The sequence below is a fragment of the Carassius auratus genome, chromosome 37 (assembly GCF_003368295.1).
Source record: "Carassius auratus strain Wakin chromosome 37, ASM336829v1, whole genome shotgun sequence".
Classification (NCBI taxonomy): Eukaryota; Metazoa; Chordata; class Actinopteri; order Cypriniformes; family Cyprinidae; genus Carassius; species Carassius auratus.
The window spans coordinates 16,616,236-16,627,494 of NC_039279.1; the positions used below are offsets into that span (position 1 = coordinate 16,616,236).

At 39.9% G+C, this 11,259-nt stretch overlaps 1 long non-coding RNA gene across 1 annotated transcript in view; it reads left to right on the forward strand.

Moving 5' to 3' along the window:
• LOC113056387 (uncharacterized) overlaps nucleotides 1–11,183 on the forward strand; it is a 22,499-nt gene extending 11,316 nt beyond the window's left edge. The window contains exons 2-4 of the long non-coding RNA XR_003277689.1: nucleotides 8,566–8,665; nucleotides 10,576–10,678; nucleotides 10,908–11,183. This is a non-coding gene — a long non-coding RNA (uncharacterized LOC113056387). The remainder of the gene's footprint in view (nucleotides 1–8,565; nucleotides 8,666–10,575; nucleotides 10,679–10,907) is intronic.
• The last annotated feature ends 76 nt before the right edge of the window (nucleotides 11,184–11,259 follow it).

Genomic DNA, 11,259 nt, shown 5'->3' on the forward strand with positions numbered 1-11,259 from the left:
GGGCTCACCCCCAGTGAGTTGCTTTAGTAAAAAGGTTGAACAGTGAGAAATATGCATTTAATGTCATAAATATACGTGGAATATATCAAAGTATATCCCATATATGTGCCAATCTTACCGTTTCCAGCAGGGTGGCGCTATCATTATAATGAATATTGGCCTTCAGATGTGTTCAGGCCAGGACTCTTATCAAACATGTAAAGTTTGGGGAAGATTGAACATTTTATGCTTGAGTTACAACAACTTCTCTTGCTGTGCAAGACATCAAATTTTGTCATGGCACCATGGAAACGCCCTTTAACAAAAACTCAAGATCTCCAAAAGTTAACATTGCACAGGCCTTTAGATTAGACTGACCACAAAATATATGTTAATCTCAAAAAAGTTATAGGAGTAGTTTGTCGCAGCGTAAAACATGTCACTTCCTGTTGCCAATAGGTGGCGCTATGACTATAACTGAATGTGGGCATGTAGATCTGTTAAGGGCAGAAGTTTTATCTAACATGTGAAGTTTGGGGCAGATTGGACATTGTATGTCTGAGTTACAGCAACTTCCTTTTTCATGGCGAAACATCGAAATTTGTCAGGCCGCCATGGACACGGCCTTTAACGAAATCTAAAGATCTTTGCAATTTAACATCGCAAAGGGCTTAAGATTACACTGACCAAGTTTGTTGTTGATCTGAATAAATCTCTAGGAGGAGTTCGTTAAAGTACAACCCCTGAAAATGGCAAAAACAACGCCAATTTTGCAGAGAAAATTCTAAATAACCGACTTCCTGTTGGGATTCGGATTTCGTGCCAAGAGACTTTTTTGTAGGTATTGCTGTGTTACATGTGTATACCGATTTTTGTACATGTACGTGAAACATAGCTCGAGGCGCACTCTGTTGAAAGTGTATAGGTGGCGCTATCGAGCCATTTTGCCACACCTGATGGAATTTTGGCCTTCAGATGTGTTCAGGCCAGGACTCTTATCACACATGTGTAGTTTGGGGAAGATCGGACATTTTATGCCTGAGTTATAACATCTTTTATTCCCATGGCGAGACATCGAACTTTGTGACGGCGCCATGGACACGCCTTTTAACGAAAACTCAAGATCTTCACAACTTAACATCGCACAGGCCTTTAGATTAGACTGACCACAAAAAAGACATTGATGTCATAAAATTTCTAGGAGTAGTTCTTCGCAGCATAAAATATGACACTTCCTGTTGCCAATAGGTGGCGCTATGACTATAACTGCATATGGGCATGTCAATCTATTCTGTTCCAGAGTCTTATCAACCATGTGAAGTTTGGGGTAGATTGGACATTGTATGTCTGAGTTATAGCAACTTCATTTTTCATGGCGAGTCATCGAAATTCGCCAGGCCGCCACGGACACGCCCTTCAACGAAAACTCAAAATCTTCGCAATTTAACATCGCAAAGGCCTTTAGATAAGGCATACCAAATTTGGTGTTGATTTGAAGAAATCTCTAGGAGGAGTTCGTTAAAATACAACGCATGGAAATGGCAAAAATGACACAAAATTTGCTCATAATATTAAAAATAACTGACTTCCGGTTGGGTTTAGAATTTTGCTCCAAGAGTCTTTTTTGTAGGTATTGATGTGTTACATGTGTGTACCGATTTTCATACATGTTCGTGAAATGTAACTCGAGGCGCACACCGCTGAACGTGCATAGGTGGCGCTGTCGAGCCATTTTACCACGCCCACTTCTGAAACCCATATCAGACGTAAATTTTCGCCAGTTCGGAGGCGTGTGCAAAATTTGGTGACTTTTTGAGCATGTTTAGGCCCTCAAAAATGCGATTCATTTTGGAGAAGCGGAATAATAATAATAATTAAAGCTGCAAGCAGCGATGAACGGGCCCTCGCACCCGGGCTCACCGCCAGCGAGTGGCTTTAGTAAAAAGGTGAACGGTGAGAAATATGCCTCTAAAGTCATAAATATAAGTGGAATATATCAACGTTTACTCCATATATGTGCCAATCTCCCTGTTGGCAGCAGATGGCGCTATCATTATAATGGAAAATTGGCCTTCAGATGTGTTCAGGCCAGGACTCTTATCGAACATGTGAAGTTTGGGGAAGATCGAACATTTTATGCCTGAGTTACAACAACTTCTCTTGCTGTGGCGAGACATCAAATTTTGTCATGGCGCCATGGACACGTACTTTAACAAAAACTCAAGATCTCCACAATTTAACATTGCACCGGCCTTTAGATTAGACTTACCACAAAAAAATACATTAATGTCAAAACATTTCTAGGAGTAGTTTGTCGCAGCGTAAAACATGACACTTCCTGTTGCCAGCAGGTGGCGCTATGAATATAATGGAATATGGGCATGTAGATCTGTTAAGGGTAGAAATCTTATCTACCATGTGAAGTTTGGGGCAGATTGGACATTGTATGTCTGAGTTACAGCAACTTCCTTTTTCATGGCGAAACATCACATTTTATCAGGCCGCCATGGACACGCCCTTTAAAGAAACCTCAAGATCTTCGCAGTTTAACATCGCAAAGGCCTTAAGATTTAACTGACCAAGTTTGGTGTTGATCTGAATAAATCTCTAGGAGGAGTTCGTTAAAGTACAACCCCTGAAAATGGCAAAAACAACGCCAATTTTGCAGAGAAAATTCTAAATAACCGACTTCCTGTTGGGAATCGGATTTCATACCAAGAGACTTTTTTTGTAGGTATTGGTGTGTTACATATGTATACCGATTTTTGTACATGTACGTGAAACATAGCTCGAAGCGCACTCCGTTGAAAGTGTATAGGTGGCGCTATCGAGCCATTTTGCCACACCTGATGGAATATTGGCCTTCAGATGTGTTCAGGCCAGGACTCTTATCACACATGTGAAGTTTGGGGAAGATCGGACATTTTATGCCTGAGTTATAACATCTTTTATTCCCATGGCGAGACATCGAACTTCGTGACGGTGCCATGGACACGCCTTTTAACGAAAACTCAAGATCTTCACAACTTAACATCGCACAGGCCTTTAGATTAGACTGACCACAAAAAAGACATTGATGTCATAAAATTTCTAGGAGTAGTTCATCGCAGGGTAAAATATGTCACTTCCTGTTGCCAATAGGTGGCGCTATGACTATAACTGAATATGCGCATGTCAATATGTTCATGTTCAGAGTCTCATCAAACATGTGAAGTTTGGGGCAGATTGGACATTGTATGTCTGAGTTATAGCAACTTCATTTTTCATGGCGAATCATCGAAATTCGCCAGGCCACCACGGACATGCCCTTCGACGAAAACTCAAGATCTTCGCAATTTAACATCGCAAAGGCCTTTAGATTAGGCATACCAAATTTGGTGTTGATTTGAAGAAATCTCTAGGAGGAGTTCGTTAAAATACAACACATGGAAATGACCAAAATTACACAAAATTTGCTCATAATATTAAAAATAACTGACTTCCTGTTGGGTTTAGAATTTTGCTCCAAGAGTCTTTTTTGTAGGTATTGGTGTGTTACATATGTGTGCCAATTTTCGTGCATGTACGTGAAACATAGCCGGAAGGCTGTTGATTTTCTTAGTATAGGTGGCGCTGTCGAGCCATTTTGCCACACCCTCTTCTGAATCCTATATCAGACGAAAATTTTCACCAGGTTTGACGAGTGTGCAAAGTTTCATGACTTTTTGAGCATGTTAAAGCCCTCAAAAATGCGATTCATTCGGGAAAAGAATAATAATAATAATAATTAAAGCTGCAAGCAGCGATGAACGGGCCCTCGCACCCGGGCTCACCGCCATCGTGTGGCTTTAGTAAAAAGGTGAACGTTGAGAAATATGCATTTAATGTCCTAAATATAAGTGGAATATATCAAAGTATATCCCATATATGTGCCAATCTTACCGTTGCCAGCAGGTGGCGCTATCATTATAATGGAATATTGGCCTTCAGATGTGTTCAGGCCAGGACTCTTATCAAACATGTGAAGTTTGGGGAAGATTGAAAATTTTATGCTTGAGTTACAACAACTTCTCTTGCTGTGGCAAGACATCAAATTTTGTCACGGCGCCATGGAAACGCCCTTTAACAAAAACTCAAGATCTCCAAAAGTTAACATTGCACAGGCCTTTAGATTAGAATGACCACAAAATATATGTTAATCTCAAAAAAATTATAGGAGTAGTTTGTCGCAGCGTAAAACATGTCACTTCCTGTTGCCAATAGGTGGCGCTATGACTATAACTGAATGTGGGCATGTAGATCTGTTAAGGGCAGAAGTTTTATCTAACATGTGAAGTTTGGGGCAGATTGGACATTGTATGTCTGAGTTACAGCAACTTCCTTTTTCATGGCGAAACATCGAAATTTGTCAGGCCGCCATGGACACGCCCTTTAACGAAATCTAAAGATCTTCGCAATTTAACATCGCAAAGGGCTTAAGATTAAACTGACCAGGTTTGGTGTTGATCTGAATAAATCTCTAGGAGGAGTTCGTTAAAGTACAACCCCTGAAAATGGCAAAAACAACGCCAATTTTGCAGAGAAAATTCTAAATAACCGACTTCCTGTTGGGATTCGGATTTCGTACCAAGAGACTTTTTTGTAGGTATTGGTGTGTTAAATGTGTATACCGATTTTTGTACATGTACGTGAAACATAGCTCGAGGCGCACTCTGTTGAAAGTGTATAGGTGGCGCTATCGAGCCATTTTGCCACACCTGATGGAATTTTGGCCTTCAGATGTGTTCAAGCCAGGACTCCTACCACACATGTGCAGTTTGGGGAAGATCGGACATTTTATGCCTGAGTTATAACATATTTTATTCCCATGGCAAGACATCAAACTTCGTGACGGCGCCATGGACACGCCTTTTAACGAAAACTCAAGATCTTCACAACTTAACATTGCACAGGCCTTTAGATTAGACTGACCACAAAAAATACATTGATGTCATAAAATTTCTAGGAGTAGTTCATCGCAGTGTAAAATATGTCACTTCCTGTTGCCAATAGGTGGCGCTATGACTATAACTAAATATGGGCATGTCAATATGTTCAGGCCAGGAGTCTCATCAAACATGTGAAGTTTGGGGCAGATTGGTCATTGTATGTCTGAGTTATAGCAACTTCCAGTTTCATGGCGAATCATCGAAATTCGCCAGGCCACCACGGACACGCCCATTAACGAAAACTCAAAAGCTTCGCAATTTAACATCGCAAAGGCCTTCAGATTAGGCATACCAAATTTGGTGTTGATCTGAATGAATCTCTAGGAGGAGTTTGTTAAAATACAACGCATGGAAATGACAAAAATGACACAAAATTTGCTCATAATATTAGAAATAACCGACTTCCTGTTGGGTTTCGGATTTTGCTCCAAGAGACTTTTTTGTAGGTATTGGAGAGTTACATGTGTATACCGATTTTCATACATGTACATGAAACGTAGCTCGAGGCGCACACCGTTGAACGTGTATAGGTGGCGCTGTTGAGCCATTTTGCCACACCCACTTCTGAAACCCATATCAGATGTAAATTTTCGCCAGTTCTGAGGTGTGTGCAAAGTTTCATGACTTTTCGAGCATGTTTAGGCCCTCAAAAATGCGATTCATCTTAGAGAAGAAGAATAATAATAATAATAATAATAATAATTAAAGCTGCAAGCAGCGATGAACGGGCCCTCGCACCCGGGCTCACCGCCATCGTGTGGCTTTAGTAAAAAGGTGAACGTTGAGAAATATGCATTTAATGTCCTAAATATAAGTGGAATATATCAAAGTATATCCCATATATGTGCCAATCTTACCGTTGCCAGCAGGTGGCGCTATCATAATGGAATATTGGCCTTCAGATGTGTTCAGGCCAGGACTCTTATCAAACATGTGAAGTTTGGGGAAGATTGAACATTTTATGCTTGAGTTACAACAACTTCTCTTGCTGTGGCAAGACATCAAATTTTGTCATGGCGCCATGGAAACGCCCTTTAACAAAAACTCAAGATCTCCAAAAGTTAACATTGCACAGGCCTTTAGATTAGACTGACCACAAAATATATGTTAATCTCAAAAAAATTATAGGAGTAGTTTGTCGCAGCATAAAACATGTCACTTCCTGTTGCCAATAGGTGGCGCTAGGACTATGACTGAATGTGGGCATGTAGATCTGTTGAGGGCAGAAGTTTTATCTAACATGTGAAGTTTGGGGCAGATTGGACATTGTATGACTGAGTTACAGCAACTTCCTTTTTCATGGCGAAACATCGAAATTTGTCAGGCCGCCATGGACACGCCCTTTAACGAAATCTAAAGATCTTCGCAATTTAACATCGCAAAGGGCTTAAGATTACACTGACCAGGTTTGGTGTTGATCTGAATAAATCTCTAGGAGGAGTTCGTTAAAGTACAACCCCTGAAAATGGCAAAAACAACGCCAATTTTGCAGAGAAAATTCTAAATAACCGACTTCCTGTTGGGATTCGGATTTCGTACCAAGAGACTTTTTTGTAGGTATTGGTGTGTTACATGTGTTTACCGATTTTTGTACATGTACGTGAAACATAGCTCGAGGCGCACTCTGTTGAAAATGTATAGGTGGCGCTATCGAGCCATTTTGCCACACCTGATGGAATTTTGGCCTTCAGATGTGTTCAGGCCAGGACTCTTATCACACATGTGAAGTTTGGGGAAGATCGGACATTTTATGCCTGAGTTATAACATCTTTTATTCCCATGGCGAGACATCGAACTTCGTGACGGCGCCATGGACACGCCTTTTAACGAAAACTCAAGATCTTCAAAACTTAACATCGCACAGGCCTTTAGATTAGACTGACCACAAAAAATACATTGATGTCATAAAATTTCTAGGAGTAGTTCATCGCAGTGTAAAATATGTCACTTCCTGTTGCCAATAGGTGGCGCTATGACTATAACTGAATATGGGCATGTCAATCTGTTCAGGTCAGGAGACTCATCAAACATGTGAAGTTTGGGGCAGATTGGTCATTGTATGTCTGAGTTATAGCAACTTCCTGTTTCATGGCGAATCATCGAAATTCGCCAGGCCGCCACGGACACGACCATTAACGAAAACTCAAAAGCTTCGCAATTTAACATCGCAAAGGCCTTTAGATTAGGCATACCAAACTTGGTGTTGATCTGAATAAGTCTCTAGGAGGAGTTCGTTAAAATACAACGCATGAAAATGGCAAAAATGACACAAAATTTGCTCATAATATTAAAAATAACCGACTTCCTGTTGGGTTTAGAATTTTGCTCTAAGAGACTTTTTTGTAGGTACTGGAGAGTTACACATGTGTACCGATTTTCATACATGTACGTGAAACATAGCTCGAGGCGCACACCGTTGAACGTGTATAGGTGGCGCTGTCGAGCCATTTTGCCACACCCACTTCTGAAACCCATATCAGATGTAAATTTTCGCCAGTTCTGAGGTGTGTGCAAAGTTTCATGACTTTTTGAGTATGTTTAGGCCCTCAAAAATGCGATTCATTTTGGAGAAGTATAATAATAATAATAATAATAATAATAAACGGAGCAATTCCAAGAGGGTCCTCACACCATCGGTGCTCGGGCCCTAATAATAAACGGAGCAATTCCAAGAGGGTCCTCACACCATCGGTGCTCGGGCCCTAATAAACGGAGCAATTCCAATAGGGTCCTCACACCATCGGTGCTCGGGCCCTAATAATAATAATAATAATAATAATAATAATAATAATAATAATAAACGGAGCAATTCCAAGAGGGTCCTCACACCATCGGTGCTCGGGCCCTAATAATAATAATAATAATAATAAACGGAGCAATTCCAAGAGGGTCCTCACACCATCGGTGCTCGGGCCCTAATAAACGGAGCAATTCCAAGAGGGTCCTCACACCATCGGTGCTCGGGCCCTAATAAACAAAGCAGATACAAGAGGGTCCTCGCACCTCGGTGCTCGGGCCCTAATAAAAAACAAAGCAGATACAAGAGGGTCCTCGCACCTCGGTGCTCGGGCCCTAATAATAATAATAACAAAAGGTAGAAATAAAGTTGTGTGTGGGTTATATCCATAGACTGTATAAAACCGGGTTATATGTATCTGAGATATTTTGCTTTATTTTGTAGTTTGAGCTTGTTCCAACTGGCTCTTGTAAAGCTGCGCCATCTAGCGTTTGATTGGGGTCTGTCCTATATGCCTTATATTCGATGAAGTCTAAAATAAAGGGATTGTTAGTTAATAAATGAAAATGTTGCCATATATTCACCATCCTGTTAACAATAAAATGTAAGACTAAAAAGGATATGAAAATTATATTGAATATGGAAAATACACACACACACACACACACACAGACAGAGAGAGAGAGAGAATGCACCGCTGTACGTATGTGGCTTTTAAAAAAAGGTACATTCTGTTCTATTTATAGTATACCTTTACTATATGATTCTTGCCCTCTGACACTTTCTGGAGCCTGTTTCTCCTCCCTCTCTTCCTCCTCCTTCCTGCACAGACTGGGTAGTAATCCTATATATATTAGTTGTTCACCCTGTACTTCTTTAAAGGCTCTTCTCAACTCACTGACATTGTGTCACACGAACAAAGAAAAATGCCAGAAGAAGTTCCTGCTCAATGCAAGGCTCCCAAAGATGAGCTGGACAAATGGTGAGTCATATTTCAGGAAGGACATTAATGCAACATTGAATTTTGAATACTTTAAAAATCTGGTGCTTTTTTTTTTTAAAAGGAAAAAAATAAACATACATGCTTTATAGATCAGCATGAATTTGTTTTTAGTTTTACACCATCATATAACACCTCTGTGTGTAGTATATAGGTTATGAGTAGTGGTTTGTGAATGAAACGATTTGAAAGGCTAGTTAAAATATGTGTTGGATACTGAACGACAAGATTGAGCACATGGTGCCGGGGGGAGCAGGTTTGGGAAGTGATGATGCAGGTGGAAAATTATCCATGTTAGCCATCATGTTACTAAGTTAAAGCATGTGGCAGGAGCACACATTCCCCTTGGTGCTTGCGTTTGATAGCGACAGAGCTTTGGAGATACATATTATAATAGTTCCCGTCTTTTTTCAGCATTGTAGGCTCTTACGCATAAATGATTAACCTCCATTTATAATTGTGAACAAAGCAAAGTGCTCTGTTTCTAGGTTAAAAGGTCAGAGGTCAATGCACTCACTCAATGACACAATAATGTGAACTTTACGGTGAGTTGCACAAGCTGTACCATTTACAAGAGAAGCGCTATCTACTCTGTCTATCAACTGATTTAGTCAAGAGCGCTCATTGTAAATGAGTGGTTATCATTTGCAGTGCATCACTTCTGGGTTGGTCACTTACACAGAAAAAACCCCAGCATTTTTTATTGCATTAAATTCATTAAATAATCATTTGAGATTAAAAAAAAAATAAATAAATAAAATTGAGGCTTGCATTGTTCAGCATGAATATGCATGAATGCATTCAAGTCAAAATATAATTAAACATGTCTCAGATTTGTATGCAACATTCAGAGCAATATGTCAATTGCCAAATTTAGCATGAACTTTAGCAATGTATATGTGTGATGTAAATATAGCCTGGTTTCAAATTGACTCACAAATGGAAAGGCGAGGAGAGGTGTGCTCACATTACATCGTCTGTATTGCAATGCCTGTGTTATTCATGAAGGTAATCGTTGCTGTCATGTGCAAATCTGGGGCCTGTACCATGAAGCCGGTTTAGCTGGCTAGCCAGGTAAGTTTCAGGTTAGTTTGCACCAATCCTGCGTTTTAGGTACCATGTAAGTGGCTTGGCTTTTAGCAGCATTCATTGCCATAGTAATTTACACTCTAACCTGTTCCAGGGCAGATTATCTCAGACTGAAGCTGGACCAATCAGATGTTAGAAAAGTGACACATGTCTGACACAAAGTCACTCCCCCAGTTTATCTTACTCCAAATTAAAGGTTGATTTGAGAGGACAACAGGAGATGGATTTTTTCACTGGAGGAAGCGTTATTATGGATTATGGATTAAAATTTTGTCCAGAAGCAACAGTTTATAGTAAAAAGTTTGTTTCTTACAAACAGCTTTTCTTCACAAGTTGTTAACTGAATGACTGGAGTGATATGGATTACTTTTTAATCAGCTGTTTGGACTGTCATTCTGACGGTACCCATTCACTGAGGATTCAATGGTGAACAAGTGATGTAATGCTGCATTTCCCCAACTCTGTTCAGATTAAGAAACAAACTCATCTACATCTTGAATGACCTGAGGGTGAGCACATTTTTTACAACTCAGATTGTGGGGTTAAATATTCCTTTAATGAGGTCTATATATAAAGTATTTAATGCCAACTACCTATATCTTAAAAAAGCATGAATCTGAAGGCTCTTTCATGTGATGACGTAACAACACCCTTTGACTCCAAAGAATGTGTCCCCTTTGATCCTGACATGAAATCAGTAATCCAAAAATCAATGCACAGACACACTGCACTGCTCAGAATCATATTGACATAGGTGTACAGTATATCACTGATAGCACTAAACACAATGTTTATGTGTCCAGTATTCAGGGGAAGGGTGCAGAGGGCTGTAAGGAGCTGCTGGAAGCTTTTGAGGCCTGTGTGAAGGGGACCATGGCAGCCTCGTGAGGGAACATGGATTTACATGTAAATATCAAATACTGTTCTTCCTGATTTCTTCCTTAATTTGTTACGCTTTTTCATTGTGACTTTTATTCTGTTTGAAATGTATCTGCAGTTTAATGTAGCACAGAGCGTTTCATTACAATAGTATCGTGATGATTGTGTGCACATTTATATTCTGTCTGCAATGTTTGAATGCATTGATTTGTTGATTTTGATTTTGTCTGGTTTTCTTTTGCTATTTTTAACTTAGGTCCTTCCTTTCCGGGTCCTCCAGTGCCCTTGCATTCCCTCACATTGCACTGGACTAAACCATTCTGAGGACAGAGAAAGGGGTGCAAGAGCTGGAGAGCAGTGGGATTGTTTATTTTGATCCTGGGAAGTCTCTGTTGGTGTCCATCATGTTATTTGTAGCAGTGGAAGAAATAAGAAAACAGTTTTATTATTATTATTATTTTCCAGATTTCACACTGTAATTAAACAGTGCATTTCATTTGTTTTTCAATAAATCAATAACCATGACAATTAAGAGGCAGCCTGTTTTCACTAAATAACTGACTAAATAGCTTCATAATAATTAATTGCATGCAATGATTGATTGAATG